Genomic DNA, 22,123 nt, shown 5'->3' with positions numbered 1-22,123 from the left:
TTTTGCCACTGAACATCCTGTGCTTGTTCCTGGATCCATTCTGTTTCTTTAAGCAGCTCTCATGCTGATTCTTTGCACAATCATCCAACATAGTTTGTAGATCAGATTGAAAATGAAAATAGGTACATTTCTTCAAGATAACATTAAACACATGTAAAATTAAAGGAGACTGAGTGCTTCCTTCATTCCCTTAATCTTCTGCATGTACTGGAACATTTGTTTTATATAAAGGTTATATTGTAAAAATACTGGACTTGGGGCAAAAATCAAATTTTAAAGAATGTAAACTAAAGTCTGGAGATCACTGAAGCACAGACTGAATAGATACTCAAGAAATATTTAAAGTAACTGAATTTGGACTTTGCCCAGTTAAAGTATCCCAAATGACAGCAGGGGAGTCAGTTTATCATACAAAGCTGAAGACAGAGAGCTGGAGATGAACAGAAAGGACTGAAAATCTGGCCTTGGGACAATAAATGGAAGTGTTAAGTGGATGAGAGAGAGCATTGACAAAGGAAGTAAGAAATGGAGAAGTTCAAAATGGGAGTTGTCATACCAGAACTCTTTAATGGTGTTTACATTGTCATAAGCCTAATAAATGTGGATATTTCTTCTCTGATGCATGCTAGTGATATTATAAAAATGTGTTATGGGCTCACAGGAAGAGAAGAGCATCTGAATAAAAGGGTATGCAAGTTGAATTTTGACCACAGAGCCTTAGTGCTACTTCTGAACAGTTCCCATCTTTCAGCTATGCACTGCTTTCTCTGCCTGTTGTGAATGTGGATCTCTTTTTCTTGTTTCTTACTTATTTAACTGAGTTATTAAGATAATCCTGTCAATTACTTGGGAATGCTGCCTTAAACAATTTGATTTCCTTATTTTCCAAGGGAAAAAATCCCTGAAGCCGTGTTCATATACGGTTCTGCATATTTCATTCATGTAGGATCTGCAGTTTTCCATCCTTCATCCTTTGTAACAGAGGACAGCTTACAAGCACTGCTGCTAATGGTGCCCTAGGCTGGCTCTTTATCTCCACAAACTGAAATTTGTCCCATTTCAAGCTAAGGATTCTCGGCAGGGTTGTCCAATAGGTAATTTCCTATGGTAAACATTATGCTAACTGGAGTTATCATTCCAGAGCGCTGAACTTTCACTTTCTTTTATTAGTGCATCACAGAAATCATGCGATAAAGAACAGCAGTCAGATGTGGCCATTGTTATTAATTTCCATTGTGCAAAAGTAAATATACAATGTGAAAAGCTCAGAAACTAGATGGTCCTGCATTTGTAATAATTTATATTATTCATATGCCCTTAAAATATGTGTGCAAAAACCGTTATGCAAATTAAAGAAAAAAGAGGGTAATCCAAGAAGAATAATTAAAACCTCATTTTCACATAAAATACTGCTTTTTTCTGCTTCTCTTATTTATTGAGTAGTTTGTTTATTTTTATTGAGGATCAAGTTTGCAAGTATATGTTTAGAAAGCTACTCATATTACAGACAATCAGTACGGTCTAGTCTAATAGATATTAAAATGAGAATAATATTTAAATTAGTAAAATTCAGAAATGTGATGATGTTGAGAATGAGCAATGAGTAGCCCTACAAGAAGACTCAGTGAGGTTTGGTTCAAATTATCTGCTCTGGCTTATCAAGGGCAATAATTTTTTTTAATTTGGGTTGTTCTTTTTTTTGTTTGTTTGGTTTTTTTTTGCTAGGTCAGAAGTAGAGAATTTGCGGGAGAATGTTCTTTTCTTGATGTGTGTTCCTTTTACATTTAACTGTATTTCTCCACTGCATAAAGTGGACTACTTACAATGCCATGATGTGTTTAGAATAAACAGTAGAGTGCTATATTTCACTGTAAGTTCTGTCTATAGAAAGTGCTGGCTCTCAGATCAGCTGTTTACATTTTTCTGAAAAAGCTTCCATCTGTTACGTCAAACTTGTTAATATAGATCCTCAGGATACAATAACATTAATGCTTTAAGTATCCAAATGAAATGTCAGAGTCCAGTTGCAAATGTGTCAGTGTCCTGAATCCACCTCTTTTTACTAACAGGCCATTTAATAATCCATGTAAGTATCTATGGATGTCTAAGTCTTTGAAGGGCTGTGGGGGTCCAGATGTACAAATGCAGTTACAGCAGCAAATCCTCGCAAAAGCTTTTCTATCACACTAGCATGACCACATAAAATTTGGCCTAATTTTTTTTTTTTCCTGGCTCTGCAGCTACAACCATCAGACCTATTTAGAGTTAAAATAGGTTTGGTAAGGGAGGTCTCCAAGCTTCATGTTGTTCCCAGCGAAGTCAAGACAAAGTGATTGCATAAATATAGATATACCTTGCTTGCATGTATATTTTGCTCCTCATTTAAAAAAATATGAAACCCCATAGACTTCACAGTTTGTTTAGTTTCTTTTTTTAGTTATGGTTTGCATTCCTTCAATTTAAAACATAACTGAGTCCTTCATACTTCTATTTCTTGTATAAGCTACTGTAATTTATTATTATAGTGGCCATTCAACTAGAATGAAGATGTATGCCCCTCTTTTGATCCTTGTAAAGATGAAGGGTGAAATGTAAGTTTGTTATATTACCTTTCTTGTTTCTACTCCTTTGTATCCATGGTTTTTTAATTTACATTGCATTGTGAATGAAAACCCTTATCTTCTGTAATGTTTTTTTCCTGCCACTCAAATTTTGCATCAACACAAAGGGTTTGTTCTTCACTTTGTGTTCAGTATTTGGTCACATTCATTATGAGGTGTATCTAGAATACACAGATCACATTCAGAAAATATAATTTCTCACTGTGTTTTCCTTGATATCTTATTATTAAGGGCTGTTTTTTAGTGGATAGAAATCCATTCTATGCATAAAACTGCATTCAAATGAGGTTTACACATCTAATCATACCTATTTTTATTCTGAAATGCTCAGTGATCAACAGTAATTTCAAGTACAAAGAATGGTTATAGATCATTTGAGTTGTAAGCACAATGGCATTGGTTAAATAGGACCATGCAGAGAGTTAATGGTAAAATAATAATTAAAATAATCCTCTTCAATTCTGTAATAACTTTGGCCACGTGCCTTCATCCAACCCCCAACACCACCCTCATGTACTCTTTAAAAAAATATTCACATTACAGTCAATCTTGTCTAACAGATTAACATAACATATCTGGAACATTACTCAGATTTTTGGGCAACGGCAATCTGAACATTTTCATAAGTTTAGCTTTTTCTCCACAGCATCCTGCTGTTAACTCTTGACTTTTTTCTAATTGGGCACAACTCTACGTAACTGGGAAGCACCCGTGGTGTCACAGGGAGGTTTGTTTAGGTGTGGGCATTGCAGGGACTCTGCTGAACAGAAACACTCAGTGTTTTAAGGGGCTCATACAGGTAAACAATATTGTAAGGACTGAAATTTTACACTCACATTCAGACTTGAATGGCCATGATACCTATCTGATTGATTATTTTAGTTGTGACAGTTGATTACACAGATACGAATGCAAAGGTGGATATACAAGAGAGATGTTAAAAAGGCAGGGGCTTTTTTTTTTTTTTTAAATAAGATGATGTAATGTCTCTGGGTTAGAAACAGAAATTTAATCATTTCTCATTAAAGACTGGAAGTTAGGAAGCCTTTTCTTCTGTTCCTTATCTAACTCCAACTTGTTTTTCTGATAGCTTTTGCTCTCTTGTAAAGTAGGAATCCTGACAGTGAGATTTGTGGTGGAAAGTGTTTGGGGCACCAGTTATTATTGTGGAAGTATGATACAGCCTTCAATTTAATGTCCCTTTTTTTTTAGGTGACCAGACCTAAAAACAAAATAAGTCTCTGCTATGCATGGGATTTAAAGTATAAGTCCCATTTTTTTTTTTTTGGTAACAGATTTCATCATGCCCATTGGCAAAATAATTGGCCTCTGTAAAGAATCAGTAAGTAAACAGCCAAGCAACTTTTGCTAGTACATATTGTAATTCCCATTTTAAAAATTACTTAATAAAGATTGCCTTTTATAAAAGCTATTTTGGTATATCAGAGGCATGTTGTACTAAACAAAAAGAGGAAAAAAAAATACCTCTGTCATCAGAAAGAGACCATTTAGCCTCTGAACATATTTGCTCCACGCTAAATAATAGATGTTATTCTCTGAGAAATAGAAGATGTTCTATATAGTTCTCTGGAAACTGTTTTGTTTTTTGTGGATCCTTCACCCACTCCATCCGCCTGTCCCCAAAACTACAAATAGATTTGGCTAGTATGTGTTGTAGGTAAATTTTAGATGTGTCATATAAATTATTAATTTATTGAGGTTAATATTTAATTAAATTTTTAATCATTAACAAAAGGGGAAAGTTCAGAGTGGAGGTATTCTTCCTCCCCATAAAAATAAGCATTAACAATCAGTCTAATTCCTAATGCATAATGTTGATTTGGAAAGTTAACCATAGTAGATGGATGGGAAGATATTACTCTGCAAAGTCTTAAGATTACTTTCATGCCCTTAAAAAATTTTCCAAAGGTGTTATTGACAGGGTCATAGCTGCAGGAAGAATTGTTAGTGTTAGTATTATCAATATATGAATACAGGGATCATATAATCACTGAGAGCTTTCTCCTTTGTTTCCTCATCCTCTTACCTGGAGAAAGACTCAAAGGCACTGTGTTTTTTCCATAGGTATTTTTTTGTTGAGCACAGCTCTGTTTGCAATGGACAGGTCAAATGAATACATTTTGTGTGTTTAGAAGAAGGTGGTAAGGTCTGCAATGCAAGTTTATTCCTAGGAAAGGCCATTCCACTACTCTTGCCCTGGAAGATCCTTCTGCTCTTTGACAAATGACCTGATGGGGTAATGCTGTGCTTCCCAGGGGCAGGATCTGCGGCTGGAGCCCAACTCCTTCCCATCCCTCTGCCTTCTCTCTGCTCAGCCATGAGACAGTGAGAGCTGATCTTCAGCTGCTGCTTTAAATGCTGGTTGTTCTCTGCTGTTGAGGGACGCCCATGGCTGTTGGCACCTTGCTTTCATTTTAAGCAGAGGGGTGTGCTGAGGCAGGAGCGTGGTACCATGATCCTAGCCCTGGCTCCCTGGGAACTGCTCTGCTTGGGATGAGCCTGTAGGATTCATTCATCACACAGCAGTACTTGTTTAAAAGCAAGACTCTAGTGCTTTTCCATGTACCTGACTGGGTGCTTTTTGCCAGGAACTGAAAAAAGAGAAGCTTGAATTTGCAAAGTTTGATTCTCATTCCCTTTAGAACTTTGAAAGTGATTGAGTGAAAGTGGTGGTATTTTTTCGTGCGACTCCATTGGTATCCTGTGATTTCTTTAGAGAGCTCCTTCCCAGGCTTTACTTGGCAAAAACACTGAAATACATTACTTAACTTTCTACACATAGAATGGAAGCTGTTAGTCAAAGTCTTTCTTTTGTGGGAGAGGCAAGACAACGAATTTTTCATTCCCAGTGTCTGTTTTAATGTTGGAGGAGGCATCATGCTAATTGTGTGTTAACCAGTTTTCATTTTGAGAGCTATTTGAAATGCCACTTCACAGTTACTTCAGAGCTTCAAGGTCCTATCATACAGTGCAGTGCCAGATTTTTCTGATGCGTGCAGATCTGCAGTAGAAAAGTCAAATGTTTTTAAATCCCTAAATCTCATGTCTGAGTTGACTAGAGAAAACTATATTGAATAGAGAAAACTGATTGTATAGAGAAAACTATACAATCATTTCTGGCTTTTAAAAGTTATTTCAGACACAGACAGCTTCATTTTCACTGAGATTCAGCTGTATTTCATTTTCTGAATAGTAGGACTTGTGATCAGAGTCTGATAGGAGACTTTTATCACCTTTCTTGTAAAAAAAAAAATCTCATTTTTATGTGAATTTTATTTATTAGCATTGTTTATATTGTGACAGCATCATGGATATTTTGGGCTTGCTTTCTGGGCTTTCTAGGCAGCACAAATCTCAGCTAGACTTAGAGATTACAGCCATTTGTTTAGTTGCCAGTACCTCTGGGAATGTCTGGATAGCTGGACACTAAGAAGCAGTGAGTTCTATTTGTGTTATTTGTCAATAGATTCACAGGACTGGCAGTGTGCACCTAACTTCATGGGTGTGTTCACTAGTCAGCACATACAGACCTTGGCCCATCACTGGTTTTTGTCTCAGAGGAAAAAGGGAAGAGAACAGGGAATAGGAGTACTTTGTGATGGAATAGAGATCTGTAGCTCTCTCAGCTAAACATGAGGCATTTAGTCTCAGCACCTAGGCTAGGTGGAAGGAATAGGCAGAAAAGAGGGTGAAAATTCTTTAGTGATAGACTTAGCTGGGTATCTGAGAAGAGAAGGAATTGCCCTCTCAAGATGCTTGCCTCGTTCCAGTGGTGAAAAGAGCAGCCTAGACCACAGTGTCTTTTAGATGGCCAAAGTTAGATGAGATGACTTTACCCTAATGCCTGTGTGTTTTTATTTCACCACTTGCAGAGTGAGGATAACCTAGTTCTATTTGGTTGTGCTTTAAAGTGCTTTGAGATGCTTGATGCTGGCGTTTTGCAAATCTAAAGTAGCATGATGTTTGGAATTGCACAGTTAATGGGGTAGATATAATTCTGGGATTTTTTTGCTTTATATAATTAATAGAGATAAAGGAAGGCTTTGTTGTTAAAGCAGTGGAATATAACCTGAGATAAAAGTTCAACACTCTATTTTGTCACATATTTCCTGAATAAATCCAATCTGTGTCTCAACTCATCTGAAGAAATAGTTCATGCTCTTTCACCCTTGGGCTGGCTTGTTTGGAAAGTTTTTTTTAGTGACAATTGTCTTCCAGTCTGTGTCACTGCAGTACCTAATACATCAATCTCACTCTGATCTCAAAACTCTACTGCAATATAAAGTGTTTCTTATCAGAAAATGTAGTTTTGTATTATATGGCATGTTCCAGAAACTTTGTTTAGTCTCCGTTAACATGACAGGACAAAACCCTGCATAATTCATTGACCTATATTAAATGAAAGAACGGTCAAGTTTGAGAAAAATATAGACAGAAGTTATATATGTAGGACCTATGAAAATAATGTCAAGTGGATCACATGTTTTGAGGGGTATCACTTCTTGGAACAGATTTTACTGTGGAAAGTATTTGTACTAAAACTTTCTTGATTTAAAAGCTCTGCTGTGTAATAAGCAGTGAGTTAAAGGAATCTTACTGATTTTGGTAAGATTAAAGCATAGTTAAGTTTGATTGACAACTATCACCCTTTTTGCTGGTGAATTTTCAGCTAAAAGAAGAGACCCTTTTTGGGTTGTTTTTTTTTTTCAATTCTTAATCTGTACAAACTTTGTTCTATAAGATATGATGCATTCTTATAATGGAGATACCTGCTAGCTTGCAACACAGTTTTAATCCAGATACCATATATTGACATTATCTCGGCTACAGCTTTTTTAAATCAGCTGTTCTCATGTCCTTAAAGCAGAATGAATGTTAGAACTAAAAATGTGCCACTGATCTGAACATCTCAGTCTTCATATTGATTAATATAATAGTTCTTTTTGTAATATTATAAATTTTTAATTAGAGCCATTCTTGTTACTTGATTTCTATGTACTGGTTTTTATACATTAATCTTTATAAAAAATAAATATCTGTAATGAATGGTAGGAATGACTGGAAAAAATAAGGGGAAGAGTGATGTCAGGATCGAAGATGTTTTGTGGGTGTCATTTTTAGTACTGTTTCAAGTGTGTATTTTTGTTCTAATTCCCTTTATGTTTAGACTAGACAAACCTATTGCAGCATGAAGGAACTGTTTTGTGTCCAGAAGTCATTGCAAAGTGGCAAATATTGAATTTTTAATGTTCCCTACTGAATATAACTGGGGAAAGACACATTTTCTAAGAGGTTTTGTAGATTGTTTTGTTTTGTGTTTTTTTTTTTTTCCTAGAGGAAATGCTAAATAAATTTTTCTATTGTGAGGTATTTTAGGTATGCCATACAAGTCTTATACATATATTGGAGTAATATTGAAAAATTCAGTAAAGTACAAGAATAAAAATAATGGAAAATAGGCTCAATTTTGTTTTGTTTTTGTTTTTAAAAATAAAAATGTTTTGAATGTCACTTGACAAACAACAACTGATGACAGTGGGAAAAGCTTTGGAACTGATATTTTGTCAGGGATTTTAATAAACAGTAAGAGTCCTTTGTAATAATACTGAAAATACTTCTCCAGCAGGAAAAAAAAAAGCTTTTGCTGTGATCATCTATTTTTGCAGAAAATAAATCTGATATTTACTGAAGTCTTAGCACCTGTCTTAGCAACCTCATTGTGGAAGGATTGATAGATATATTGACAAATTACACAGCAGAAGAAATGCAAGAAGCTAAAACTAATTACATATAAGTTTTCTTGCCTTTTGTTGAACTTTTATTTCTTAACTGGGGTAGTGTGATCTTCAGAGTCAACTGGAGGCCACTTGTCTTGGGAGGTTATCATCCTTTCTTCACTCTGTTTTATTCACCTGCCCGCTGATACCAGAAAAATGTATTTCTGATAAATTTGCGTGCTTCACTAGCTAGAGATCAAAAGCAAATTGGTAAGAATTGTACCAGGACTGCTTATGGGTGTTTTTTGATATAGGGCTGATTCATGTCAGGCTAAAGGATTCTGTGTTTTTTCCTTTTCTGGCCTGTACAGATACCTGAGCTTTGATTCACTTTGTAAATAGAAGGAGCATGAAAACCAGTGTACTTTTCATCCTCACTAAGGACTAAAGTCAAAATCTCCTTTTCAATAGTAATTTCTGAACACCAGTACAACCAGAACAGCTATAGCTATAGCCAGATAACTGGGATCTCTGCTCAGAGCTACTCCTCAGGTCTTCAAAGCTTGGATCTGCTTTGGCTGAGCGATTCTCCTTTGGTACCACCTGCTGCCCATATGCACTGGGCATCCTTCCCAGGGGTTTCCAGCTAGCATTGTGTAAGTACACACTGGAAAGGCTGCATAATTCATGAGGACATAGTCAACATATCTGCCTCTTGAAAAATGTCCTGAAAGCACTTCTAAACTCAAAGAAAGATCCTACTTTTTCTTCTGGGTCTAGTGAAATACAAAGGATTTGGGAGGATTTGCTGTTTGTTTTGTTGCAATTGTTTCCATTGTGAGACTTCAGCAATTTTGAATGAAAGTCATTTTCCTTCAGCTGAAGCTTCCAGAGGAAGATTTGAAATCAAAAGTTAAAGAAGGGATAGGCATAGTGTATGTATCACTAATGCCGCATCTTTTGTCTACTGAAGTATTTGTAAGCTAGCCTTTAAGTCCATCAAAGATACATTTTAGTGTTTTCTCTATGTCTTCTGCTTATCCTTATTTTCTGTAGCATTAGGTAACATGTATTACTTATACACTCTTCTCTGTGTGTCAAACAGAATTTGTAAGTCATTTATGTGAGCACTACACAGTAAACCATTCTCATACACTGTACTAAATATTAAATACACAGCATAATGTGCTAATAAAATGTTGCTAACATAAGTAGGCCACCTAAATTAGAGACTAAGCTAACTCTGTGATTAACTGTCTCATCTCCTGAATTCCTGAATTGCACCTTTGAAAGGCTTCAGTAGGCACAAAAAAAAAAAAAAGGTACCATACATAAATATTGACAAAATTGTTAAGATCTAAAATCAGGGGAAAAAAACCAAATTATGTTTGACCATTCTAGCAATTAAGACTAGATTAATAAATATGTTATCAGTTATCACATTGTATATGTTTGTATCAATGCTGAGGGAATAATAGTATATGAATTGGCATTGGAACAGGCACCCCAGGAAACTGGTCACAGCACCAAGCCTGACAGAGTTCAAGAAGGATTTGGACAATGCTCTCAGGCACATGGTATGACTCTTGGGGTGTCCTGTGCAGGGCCAGGAGTTGGACTTGGATGATCCCTGTGTGTCCCTTCCAACTCAGTATATTCTGTAATACGTCTTCATTGATTCAGGGCTTCCAAAGCAATATTACAGAATCATTTCTGTGAAATGCGAGCTGAGAAAAGTTGTCTGAGATTCATAGCCATGTTTCTGCCATGGTGGTTATGATGATATTACCATTCCAACAAAAAGTTGTGACTGTGTGATGTCCTGAGATTACTGAGGAGGAGATGGGCGTTGTTTTGCACTACTGAATGCTGGGGGCTTCAAAGGATCTGTGCTAACTTCAGCAGGTAAAGAAATGTCACTTGTTTCATCCAGCAAGGAACCTTGAACTTCCCTCATTTTCAGCATATCACCTGGAAAGGCTATGTCACATCAGTGCTGCATTGGGCAGAACAATGTGTCAGAAGGGAGAATGTAAAGATGGGCCCAGCTGGAGGTCTGCCTTGAACAGCATCTTGTCAGAACCTCAGGGACCAGTGGTGATGACCTTTTTTTGTTTGTGGCACAGATGAGGTTTGCTTCAGCAGGGTAGCTTTATTCAGTAAAGAAAAGGTGATTCTCCTGGGGCTGTTTTATCCTGTATTGTAGAATTTCTGTCTGGAGCTTTCACCAGGTTTTCCCTCTGAATCTATCATCTTCCTAGCAGATGTACAGAAGCTGAGGAAGGTGCATATGCCTCACAGGAATCTTAGTTTTGCTCAGCTGCAGTTCAGAAACAGCCATCCTATTCACTAGGAAGCACATGAATACAGGATCTTTATACTAAAACTTTGATTTCTATATTTAAAATTCCAGCATGGTTTGGTGAGAGGAAGGTATTTGGGGGTTAATAAGAAATGTGTATTCTTCAAAACAACCCCATCTCCAAAAAAAAAAAAAAAGTCCACAGCCTTATAAAAGACCTGGTTTGTGTCCTAAAACAAAGCATGTATTTCATGCTCTAAAAGTCTGAGGTTTGTAGCTGAAAAAGATTAAGTAAATAATTCAGAATTTGTTATGTTTACTTGTTAATAATTAAGCAGGTTAGCCTGTGTACTTTTTATAGGCATTGAACTTTATTTATTTATTTTTGTTTACTTGGCTCATGTTCTGATTTTTAAATTTGAAGAAGTTTCTGCCAAGGAAGAGATCACGAGAGAAAAGGCATCAAGGAGTTAAGTACTGCACAGGAAACAAAATCTGTAGGGACATATAGTCTCTGGAGAGAATGGAGAATTGTCATCTCTCACTTCCCTTCTGAATTCCTCCAGACTAATCTCTAGTGCTTTAAGGGAATTAAATTTTAAAGGTGATAATGATTTTTCAGACAAAAGCAGCACCTTTGATTCCTACTTTGTGTTTCCAGAGACAGAGAGGTCTCTGTTATGAGGTGACATTTGGTTCATCTCAGTGAAAGGAAAGTTCCAGCCGTGTTCCGTTTCAGAAATAGCTCAGAAATTTGAAGGAAAAGATGGGTAACAGACACATCATGTGTCTGTTTTCGTGTTTGAGTGAGTTACGGTCTGGGGAGATGCTGTAAGCTGACAGCTGTAAAGTCTGAAATCCTTGCCTTTTGAGGAGGTCTGGAGAGGCCACAGCAGCATGAGCTGCTGTCCCAGCCACATGTGGAACCATGCATGGACAGACTGCATCCTGGGCAGGTGATAGTTCAGTCCAGGGGGGGCAGTCTGGGCAGCCAAAAGCTTCCCAGGCTGCTCTTGAATCTCAGTGTCTGTCGCTTGAGAAGAGAATGTGATGAGAAGCAAAAAAATTCTGTGTTTTCTGCCCAGTAATTTTTGCTTGTTGTTTTACATAGTGCAGCCCTGAGCATAGATTGGAATAGAGAAAGAGAAAAGCTTTGGATTCAGGTTTGGTTCTCCCCTCCTCCCCTGCCCACTGCTAATCACATTCCCTTCCTACCTTAAGTAAGGCCACTGCCTAATATTTTTGAATGTTTGAACTGTTCCTTTGGTCTTGGCAGAATAAGATATCATTTGATATTTTCACTCACCTTTTCGAAAGGGGAGACAAAGCACAGGGTAGTGTGAAAAGTCAGCTGAAGTGATCGGCATTAAAAGACAAAAGCTGCTGAAATGTGAGAGTGATCTTTGGACTGTATATTAAAAATCAAAGATTTTAAAAGACTGTTTATATGAAAATTAATAGCCTGATTTTGTTGACAGTTGAAGTCTTCAGCTGTTACCATGGCATGTTTTAATTCCCTGTCTGCACTGCTATTTCCTTCTGAAGAAATACACAGGTTCATTGCTCTGATATTAAAAATGCCATTTGCTTCTCATGTTCCAGGTGATGATTTCTGTTTAAGTAAACTTATGGTACATGAAATAAAGGCATATTAACCTCACAGACAGCATTGCAGATGCTCTTTTTTTCATCATGTGACTGCTGCCTTCAAAGATCATTTTGTCCTGAGCCTAGACAGTTAATCCAAACATTTCACAGAGATAAATATGGGCAGGCAGTATTTTTCAAATAGATTTGAGTAGTGCACAGGGAACTTTTTAAATTGTTTCCTGAATGACTTTTTCATGTGTGAAGGATGTAACTGTAACACAGTTGTTTCTTTAATTTTTTACTGTATATGTATGAAGCTTACTTTCCCACAAAAAGCCAAATCATATCCAGTTCATTATCTGATCCTTACAGACCAGGTCAGTGGTCTGCTTTAGACAGCTGTCTTCAGAAATTCTTCAGGCAATATCTTTATCATAGAATTTAATGCTAGTCACTTGATTTATTCTTTCTTTTTTCCCAGACAGACAAGCTTGACTCTTGAGAAAAGTTATAGAGATCACAACTCTAGTTCTCAGTGGACCAAAGTCCATATCACAAAAAAACATTACTACAGCCAGTAACAGTTGCCCTGTGGTTGGTTTAAGTCCAGTGAAGGGTTGAAGCAGCCCCAAAACCTGACTGTTCAACATGGTCTCTTAGTTCAAAGGTGAGGGGCAGTGGTGAGTCTGTGTGAGACAATCTGTTCTTCTCCTAGAAATACTGCCCTGAAAATGAGGGCATTTCAAGCTTAAGTGTGCCAGGTAAGACTTTTCCACGAACATTAAATTCTCACAAAAATCTAATTTTCTTTTAGAGCATTTTTGTCATGCACTGTCCACTTTGCTGAGACTATGCTTTGCCCAAGTTTCATGGCAGTTTGAATCTCAAAATAGACCAAGAGATTTACAAGTACTCTCACAGTGAATCATGTCTGAGGTGTCTTTTGGCTTCTATATTCTTATCATTAATAAACAGTGACTTCTTTCATTCACTTGCTGCTGGACTTCAGTTTGCATGTGTGATGACAGTGTTTGGAAGGAATTGAACTGGAGTGATGCTAATATAATTTATATTACTCTTTCAATTTTGTTCTTAAATGTAGGATCTTAAAAAAAGAAGATTTACCATCCTAAATTACCATTTACCATTTCCTACTCACACCATAACCTCAAGAGAAAATGTAAATAAAATTGACACAATCTTTACATTTTCTTGGATTGAATGTGTTTATCTCAGCATCACTTAATCTGATGATAGGTACTGAACGGTATTTTTTTCATTCATAGCAAATATCAGAATGCCATGCAGCCTATAAGGCATAAATATAAGGAAATGAAAAAGCATGTATAGTTCCTCATTTGCCTTTTCAGCAGTACAGGATGCTCTTATTACTGTAAAAGCAAATAGCATAGCGGAAGAGGCATTTTTAATTTAGGATAGTTTAAGTTATCAATTTCTGTATTTCTTGCTTTTGTGGTAGATTTCATTCTGGTTAGATATTGAAAAAGCAGAGTTAATAAGTGTACCTCATCTACTTCATCCTGAAAAGCACATTTTGCTAGGAAATCACCGTGGCCTACCTCAAGCCTCTCTGAGGACTGATAGACTTACAGCTTTGAGCCCAGTAAGCCTCCAGTGAGCCTTTGCTGTGAAGTCTTCACCTCTGCTTAGTGCAGGGAGTTAACTTTCATGTAAAAGTGAAGAAAACAAAGTGGTTTCCTGAATTGCATGCAGAGTTTTTCACTCCATCGATGTCATACAGGCGCATCAGATTTTGAGGGTATTACTTGATATGATTTAACCTGAATCAGCAATAAGCTGTTGATCTAAGTTAAACCACAAGGTTTAAACATGGAGGTTGGAATTGAAAACAAAGTGTATGGCCTGGAAAGAACTGTCTTGGTCCAACAAATTACCATCTCAAATATAAGGCTTGATTAATTGAACTCATGTATAAAAACAGTTATAAAAACTGTGGCAGAAATGTTGCCTCTAATTAAATTCAGGCATTCAAATGTTTAGAAAGGATCAATTAATGATTGTGAAACTAAAGTAACTGTTACAGTTATACAGACTCTTGTATAGCAGTTTCTGGCAGAAATTACAGCTGACAAGAGGGTAGCTTGTCATCATGAGTAGTTGTACAAATTTTCAAACGCCAGGAGACCACAGAAGAGAAATGGAGACTTTTGAATTGGATTTAATCCTTTGCAGGAGTCTTAAACACTGCTGGAGGTCTGATTGATCAATGGGTTTTAAAATAGAAAATTTTCTCTCGCACCTTGTGATCAGATTTTCCCATGCTCTTCCCGTGCTTTTCAGGCTCCCCAGTCCTACCCTCTCTTACTGGGCTCACTCAGCACAGCCGTCTCTCACTGCAGCACGTCGTGTGCCAGCAAGCACAGAGTGGTGCAGCTGGTAGATGAGGTACAATTTTGTACCTAATAGTATCTCTTGAATCGAACATATTCTTGTGCAACCCATCCAGCAGCATTTAAAGGTCAAAACCCCATCCTCATTACTCAATATCTAGGCCTTCTGCTTTGCTTTATTCATTGTCTGTGCAGATCTGACAGACTGTTCCAGACCGTCCTTGTGTAATGCTGGAAAGTGCTAACAGCCGCTGTCCAGCGAGTGTTTCTCTCTATTCAGGTGACTGCAGACCATAGGAGGGCTGAAGCATTTGTTGTGCAGCCTTAGATCAAGCAAAATAAAGGCTTGATTAATTTAAATCATGTATATAAACAGTTCTTCCCCCCTGAAAACAGTGAAGCTGCCATCCAGCAGACCATGCAGAGTACACTCAGGACTGAGCCACATAGGCTGGGGGATTGTCATAGTGGAATTTCTGCAAATGCTCCTAGAGGCATCATTTGATTGTAATGGCCACAGGTAGAAAGCACCCAGAAAACAAAAGGAAAATGACAAGATCTGAAAAGAAATTGTGAGCATGTCTCAGAGAAAGAAATAGAAGCATCCGTGTAGTAGCCAGGAACTGGTGAGAAGTCAGGCTTGGAAACAATAAGCCTTGAAAGCCTACTGTTATATCTTATTTATTTGAGAAAGCAATACTTTGTTTGCTTTCTTTCTAAATAAGTAAAGGTACTCCGAAGATGAGTTCATTCAGATGAATAATCTATCCTTACCTATAATCCCAGGAATGAAAATTCCGTGGCTAGCTATGAAGAACCCCCACTAGCAAAATATATATATAATTTTTATAATATATAAACAATTTATTAGTTTTTAAATTATTTTAGTAATTTAGCTAAAACTCTATTTTTTTTTTTTTAATTGGTTATTAAAGGATACCAGTAGTCTTAGTTAGTCCTGGCATTTTCCTTGGACACAGGTTCTTAGGTGGAAAGTCAGCACTTGAGAGGAACAAAGAGATCTCACTACTCCTGCAAGGAAGCAGAAAACCTGACAGGAATGGATTTGAGCACTGTAATCTAAGCGAACCTCTTATAACAGGAACTGGAAACTGTGCCAGTCTGGTCCTCAAACCATATTCTGAATTGGTGAAGGAGGGTGCCCACCTCTGTCTTTCAGTCTTCAAAATGCTTACTTTTTCCTCAGCCACTTCTGAACATTTTGGTAGTTAACAGTATATGGTACTAGGTCTGCTTTTGGTTCCCTGTTTCTTCAATTAAGTCTGTGGAGAGGTTTTCTGAACATTTTAGTCATTAAAGCCATTTCTAGCTGAAAATATGAAAAAGTTGTACATGTTTTTCACTAAAAGAAAAAAAGAAACTCTTTAGACTCAATATGTTAGAGAACTTACCTCTAATTTTTTCCAAAATACATTTGAATGACAAACATAAGGGGCAAAACTTTGGTTGTGACATGCATTTGTTTTTATCCCTAAGATAAATTAAGGTAAATTTAATAGAAATAAAATTACTTTTTTGAAGCATGGAGTCTTAGAAATCACTAAGAAATAAAAAATTATTTTGTGTCCAGCTGTATAATTTGTCTCTCTGAAGCATGTGCCTAGCATGACATTTGAAATAGTAATGCATTTAATTTATTTTTTGTCACCTGTGCACTGCATGCAAGCATGTAGGATTTTGTTTTGTCTTCCTTCAGATAGGTGTATGTTTATGTATATACAGCATTCCACCCACTTAGCCCACTGAACACCAGCTATTTGACTGTTATGGAAACTCAAGGTTTTTTGTGTGCAAATCCCCAAACATACTTATTTCTTTTCTTTACAGCAGCATAAGAAAGAAGTGTTGAGAGCTGCTCTTAACCCTTTTGGAGGCCGAAGTCAAAAGGTAAAACCAAATGGTAGTGTTTGTATTTCTGAAGGTGTTGACATCATAATTGTTTGGAAATGCTGTTTCCTTATCCCATCTAAACTGAGATTTCCCGCAGGAGAAGAGCAGGGATATGGTAAGAGGAATCAAAACATTATTAGACCTCTTTAAGAGCCACCAGCATATCTGGGCATAAATTATACAGGTAAGCTACAACTGGTAAACTGCAATTATCTGTTTTACTTAATATGAAAACATTGGTGTTGAGAGTCAGTGGGAATTTCAGTAGGATTTAATATTGCTAAGGATTTAATGATTTTTTTTCTCACTATTACTTGATAGTTTTTATGATATATAAAGTTTTTTTCAAATTACAGTGAGACAAATCCTGTAGCTCTTTTCTCAGAAAGAGTCCCTCAATGGGAGTTTTGCCTGAGTGAGAACTGAATGAGGTCTAAATAATTAGCAATTAAAATATTCAGTTATTGTGCTACTGTATATAACAAAGCACTGGAGGTATTAAAAATTGCTAATCTCCTTCTTATTAAAATGTTAACTGCTAAACATAATACAGTTTTGCATTTCTATCATTCATTTTTACAGTTCATTAGTAGAGGTGAAATGTTTGTGACAAATAGTCATTTGAACTTTTAAGGGATTGACTTTGTTTTCCTGGCATTTTAGTTAGTATTTCCGACTGAGTTAATTTGCAAGCAGAAGTCTTTGCGTAAGCCGTGGATTTTAGTAAAAAACCTGATCATGAGTAACTTCTCACATGCCATTCATGAGTATTTGCAGAAAAAAGCCAGTGGTAGGCTACTCCTCAGGAGGCAGGGCTGGCCAGCTTGAGTGTGTAATTTATGTATGTTTATGGCTGTTTGAGTATGTAATTTTTACATTTTGATCCAGCAGCTTCTTGTAATGGACTCCAGTGATAGGTTAAGGGTTGTCCAAAGGGTTTACTGGACAATTTTCAGTGAGACACTGGCCTGTGAACAGTTCAGCAACTGGCTAAGGAGCAAAGCTGTGCACCCCAGGCCTGTAAATTAGCACATGAACTCTATTACCCTGCTAGTTAATGTAAAGGCCAGACTGTGCTCTCATCCTGCTTCACAGTGCAAAAGAATGAGTAAGATGCATCTCCTATCTCCTCCACATAGCAGCAGAGGAAGTGTGGGAAGGGAGAGTCATATTTGGTGACAGAGAATAGAGTGGTAAGTGAAGGTGGTAAATGGTAGAGGAAGAAGATGAATTTATGAAAGGATTTGGAGACAAGTGAATTTCCCACGGGAAGACAACACCCTCAATGCTATTTCCCCCATAGTCACTCCCTGGAGTCGATTTTCTTACCTACTATGCCTAAAGTTTTTTTTTTCTGATCTTTCTGTAGAGACATTTAGACCTAGGATTTAATTGTGCCATATAACTGTTGGCAGTTCAGGCCATGATTCTGCAAGGATTTACACCTGTATTTCACTTAAAGCATTATGAGTAATCCTGTTGAAATACATGAGATTAATTGCAGGACATAAAGTTAGGCATGTATATTTGTCTTCGTAGCAAAAGAGGTGTAGTTTAATTTATTTATTTACTTTCAGGGTGGGAAATTATTTTTAAAAATACATAAATACACAGGATTTTCCACAAATTTTGTAGCAATGAAAGAGGAGATGGATGATCACAAAATAAGCTTTCTGCTTGCTCCCCAAAATCACATTTTTGTCATGTTCTCAGCTGTAAAGTGTGGGTAAGAATAGGCTGCAATAATTTTCCTTTTTACATACACAGTTAACCCTCGAGCTAGAATGATATGATCATATGATTTATTACAGAGGAGTGAACAGGACTGAAATCAAACAGGAAGGCATGTGTACTTATGTGGACTCTTGTTTATAATTTCATCAGATTGGTGCACACCTCAGACATTTTATTTAGTGATAAGATATGCAAATTATTCTGGAGCCAGCAGCAATACCTTCACCTGAATGTTAAAACTGGCAGAGATTTTTAAACCAACCTCAGTAACAACTTGTATTTTAAAGCAACTGTTATTAAGATATAGCTACCAACTACAGCCAAGTAAGTGCAGAATAGTTTCCTACTTTCCTTCATACCAGTTTCCTTCCTCTCTTGTTTACCTACATGGAGGAACAAGGCTGCAAGCTTACCTGTAAATACTAGGTGTAACTATGGGCAACAGTGCAGATGAGCTATACAGGTATGTGGAAATTTGTACAAAGCACAGGAATGCAGTTTGAAAATGGGGAGACCTAAGGTATGAGACATACCAGAGAAGATATCTTCTGTTTCTCCAGATGCCTACCTACATCACATCTTTGTATCTGTGAAGGGATGGGTAGCACAGACTTAATTTCAACTGCTTGCTCTGTATTTGGTTTTAGTTTTCTTGCATTTGTGTCCTTAAATCAGAATGTGGTAGTAGAAGCCTGTGGATACAGTGGAACGTTTGGATGGTAGCTTTGCCATGAGATCGAGAACTGAAATTCCTCAAAGCTGTAGATGTTCAGCTGCTGGGCTTTTGGTTTTAAGTGTACATGCACTCATGAGAAAAGAGGTGTCATTGAATATGCAGCCTGGGATTTAAATGTTAGATGTGTTTATTTTTTGAATTCTTGTTCAAGTCAGTGTGCAGTGACTGTAAAGTGATAATCCTGTGTATTTTCCTTAGATTCCTCCACTTTTCTGTATGGATGTGTGCTCATAACTATGTCCAAACACTTCCATATGAAGTTTTCCTAGGACCTTCTTGGCTTGTTTTCTTCTTCTTGTTGTTTTTAGTGTGTGTACCTAATTAACCAGAAAGCTAACTGGACTGAAAACATCCAACAAAGGGTAATAACTGAAGCTCCTAATTAGAAAGATATGACCTGTCCATAAAATGTAAGTCCTGTAATACATTCTCATGGATCTGGGTGCACTTTGTGAAAAAGCCAAAATACTCAAGTCTTACTGCTTGTGTGGATTTGGGCCACTGCAGCAGAACATTTTGTTTACAACATCTAATTCTAGGACCCACTTTGGTGTTGTGGATACTTGACTTCTATCCACTCAAATGGAAGCACTTCAAAATAATTAAAGTAAATGAATTATCCATACACAAAGCAAACCCTTTCAGAGGGAAAGTGAGTTTAAGGAACGCAAGAATCTGCTTTTCTTTTGGTGTGTTTTTTTTTCTCAACCGTGTATTTCAAGGTCTTCTTAAATAAGAAGCCAATGCTTTTATTGAAACATAAAAAATAAACTTGAATTTTTGATTGTCCTTTCTGCCATGGCTGATGACGTTAAATCATTGAAACCTAGGGAAAAACAGATGAAATTTGTCTTTTCAAGCTGAAGTCTAGGCAGTAATGTATTGCCACTGTGCAAAATGCTCACTGAGGTAGCACTGGAAGTGATAACAGTGGATGTTGTGGTACGTTCACTTTTAATGCAGTGCTGTAAAAGACTTTGAAAGAGTTGGAAGAGTTTGACGGAATTTTCCTGATAGGCTGTAGGAATTCTCCTGGTTTAGCCTTTCACCTGAATGGATGCACTTTAACACTTCATTGCAGTCCTAGGGCCATGGTTGCAGCTACCAACATTGACACTTGGCCAGTTGCCACAAGAATTGATCACTTGCTGCTGTATAGGGAATAGTTGCCTACATCTGATACCAATAACCTTGTTAATCCTAACAAATGCATTTAGGTTTGATAAATGTTGATACTAGAATCTGTCATGTTCTTTCAACATCAAGCTTCACAGGAAATCTCTGCTCTCATGTGGAGGTCCTCCTTACTTGCAGCTCCAGGAGGTGAAATTCAGCTTCTTTCTTATGTTGACACTGCACTTGCTGGTTTTTTTTCCACTACTGAATTAAATTCCAGGCATCCAGTAGCATTCCAGAGGGAGAGGGGACCAGCATTGCAGTCTGCACTGCTGTTTCTCTGCTTGTGATGAATAATAGCCCACTGGGCTAGTTAACCATTACACTGACTTTTCCCTGTTCTTTCATTGCTGGTTTGTGCCTGGGGAACATGGCTTACCAGAGCCTGAGCCCAAAATTCAGTATTGTGTGTGCATGTGTGTTTTATGTTTACCTGCATGCATATCTGTTTGTGTTATACAGCAGATATTCTAGTAAAACTAACAGTGCCAGGCCAGTGTGCCTGGTTTTAGGTGTAAGTCACAGGTAATATTTTACTCTTCCTCTTTTACTGTTTTTGATAATGAATGTGAATGGATTGGCCTCTTAAATCAACACACTGGTTTCCTTGTTCAGTGCTGTAAGCATGGAGTTTCAGGATGCTAAAATTCTCTTTCTTAGAGAACATTTGAATCATGTGGCCTGTGATTCATGTTGATTTGCCATGGACCATGACCTGATACCTCCTCTATAAAAAAGATAACATCTCTCTTCACTGAGAGTGAAAAAGTGGTGGCAAGAAGTATATGCCAGGGAAGTTCTTTAAGATTCAGAACAAGATATTTAGCTACCATGGACTCTGATCAGATGTGTGCCTGGGTCAAAGCCAAGAAGAAACTTTAGTCATTCTCATTTTCTTCATCTGAATGCAAATCATCTGGTAGTATCTGGATGACATGGCACAGGTGCAACTTGCCACTTTTGCCACATAGAACATAATTTGACTTTGAATTCTTTATTCTGTGCCAGTGACTTATTTACATTCTTTGGAAAGGATAAATAGCAATTTTGCTTTCCAGATATCACATTCAGGTGTCCAGACAGATTAAAGTACTGAGCTTTAATATCTCTGGTGTTTGTTTTGGGAAAGTTAATTTTCTTCAGTGGATAGCTCAGGACAGTGACTTTTTTTTCTTCTTCTCCTGGCTGATTTCTATTCCATTGTCTTTAAAACAGGGAAGACTTGGCTTCTCTGTTTTTCTGTAAAAGTAGAATGTAGCTTGACAAAGAATTAATTGTAAAAGAGAGGGTAAAATCCTCCATCTGGCAGTTCAAGATTTTTTTCAAATGTTACTGTGTCCTGCAAAGTTCAGGAGATACATCTTTCACTGAGTAGTATGGTGAAATAATTCCCTCCCTCCCTCCTTCTTTCCTTCTCTCTATTTATTTTCTCTATTTCCTTCCCTTTCTGTGTTAGTATCTGCCTCTTTGTCTCTCTGTCCCCTCTTTAAGTAGATGGACATCTGTTTTCCTGAATCAGACATTTGTGTGGGCACACTGTGATGCTGCTGCTGAACACCCAGGTGCTTTTGTTGTTCATTTTGTAAGCTTTCCAGTCAAAGCCAGCCCTTATACAGTAGTTTGATGAGCAGAGTAGCATTCCTGCACAACTTCCTACATAACTCAGTGTTCTCAGCACTGTGAGTTATTAAAAGACCAACTCCTATTCCTCCTGCACCACAAGTGCAATGGCAGAAAACAAAATGAGAGACAGCAAGAAGTCAGCAGCTGTGGGAACTGGACCACTTCTGTGGCAGCAGCACATTTTAGTGCCAAGAAGATGAGATAAACCATTTGACTCTGAAAAACAGCTTTGAGGCCATTTTAGTAATTCACTTTGAGTCTTTGGAATTAAACTTGTATTGATATTAACTGATATTAATAGGACTTGGGGGATTATACAG

At 37.2% G+C, this 22,123-nt stretch overlaps 1 protein-coding gene across 23 annotated transcripts in view; it reads left to right on the top strand.

The window, feature by feature from the left end:
- ZBTB20 (zinc finger and BTB domain containing 20) overlaps nt 1–22,123 on the top strand; it is a 503,540-nt gene that overhangs the window by 70,176 nt on the left and 411,241 nt on the right. For 22 of the 23 annotated variants that reach the window (XM_021548925.3, XM_085591313.1, XM_085591318.1 and 19 more), the window contains exon 2: nt 16,472–16,531. The gene's annotated coding sequence lies outside the window, so the exon portion shown is untranslated. The remainder of the gene's footprint in view (nt 1–16,471; nt 16,532–22,123) is intronic. The other variant, XM_085591417.1, reaches the window with a different exon arrangement.

Source organism: Lonchura striata, chromosome 1 (assembly GCF_050655825.1).
Source record: "Lonchura striata isolate lonStrDom1 chromosome 1, ASM5065582v1, whole genome shotgun sequence".
Taxonomy (NCBI): domain Eukaryota; kingdom Metazoa; phylum Chordata; class Aves; order Passeriformes; family Estrildidae; genus Lonchura; species Lonchura striata.
Note: the sequence above shows the minus strand (reverse complement) of the source record. Positions and strands in the feature narration are given on the sequence as shown.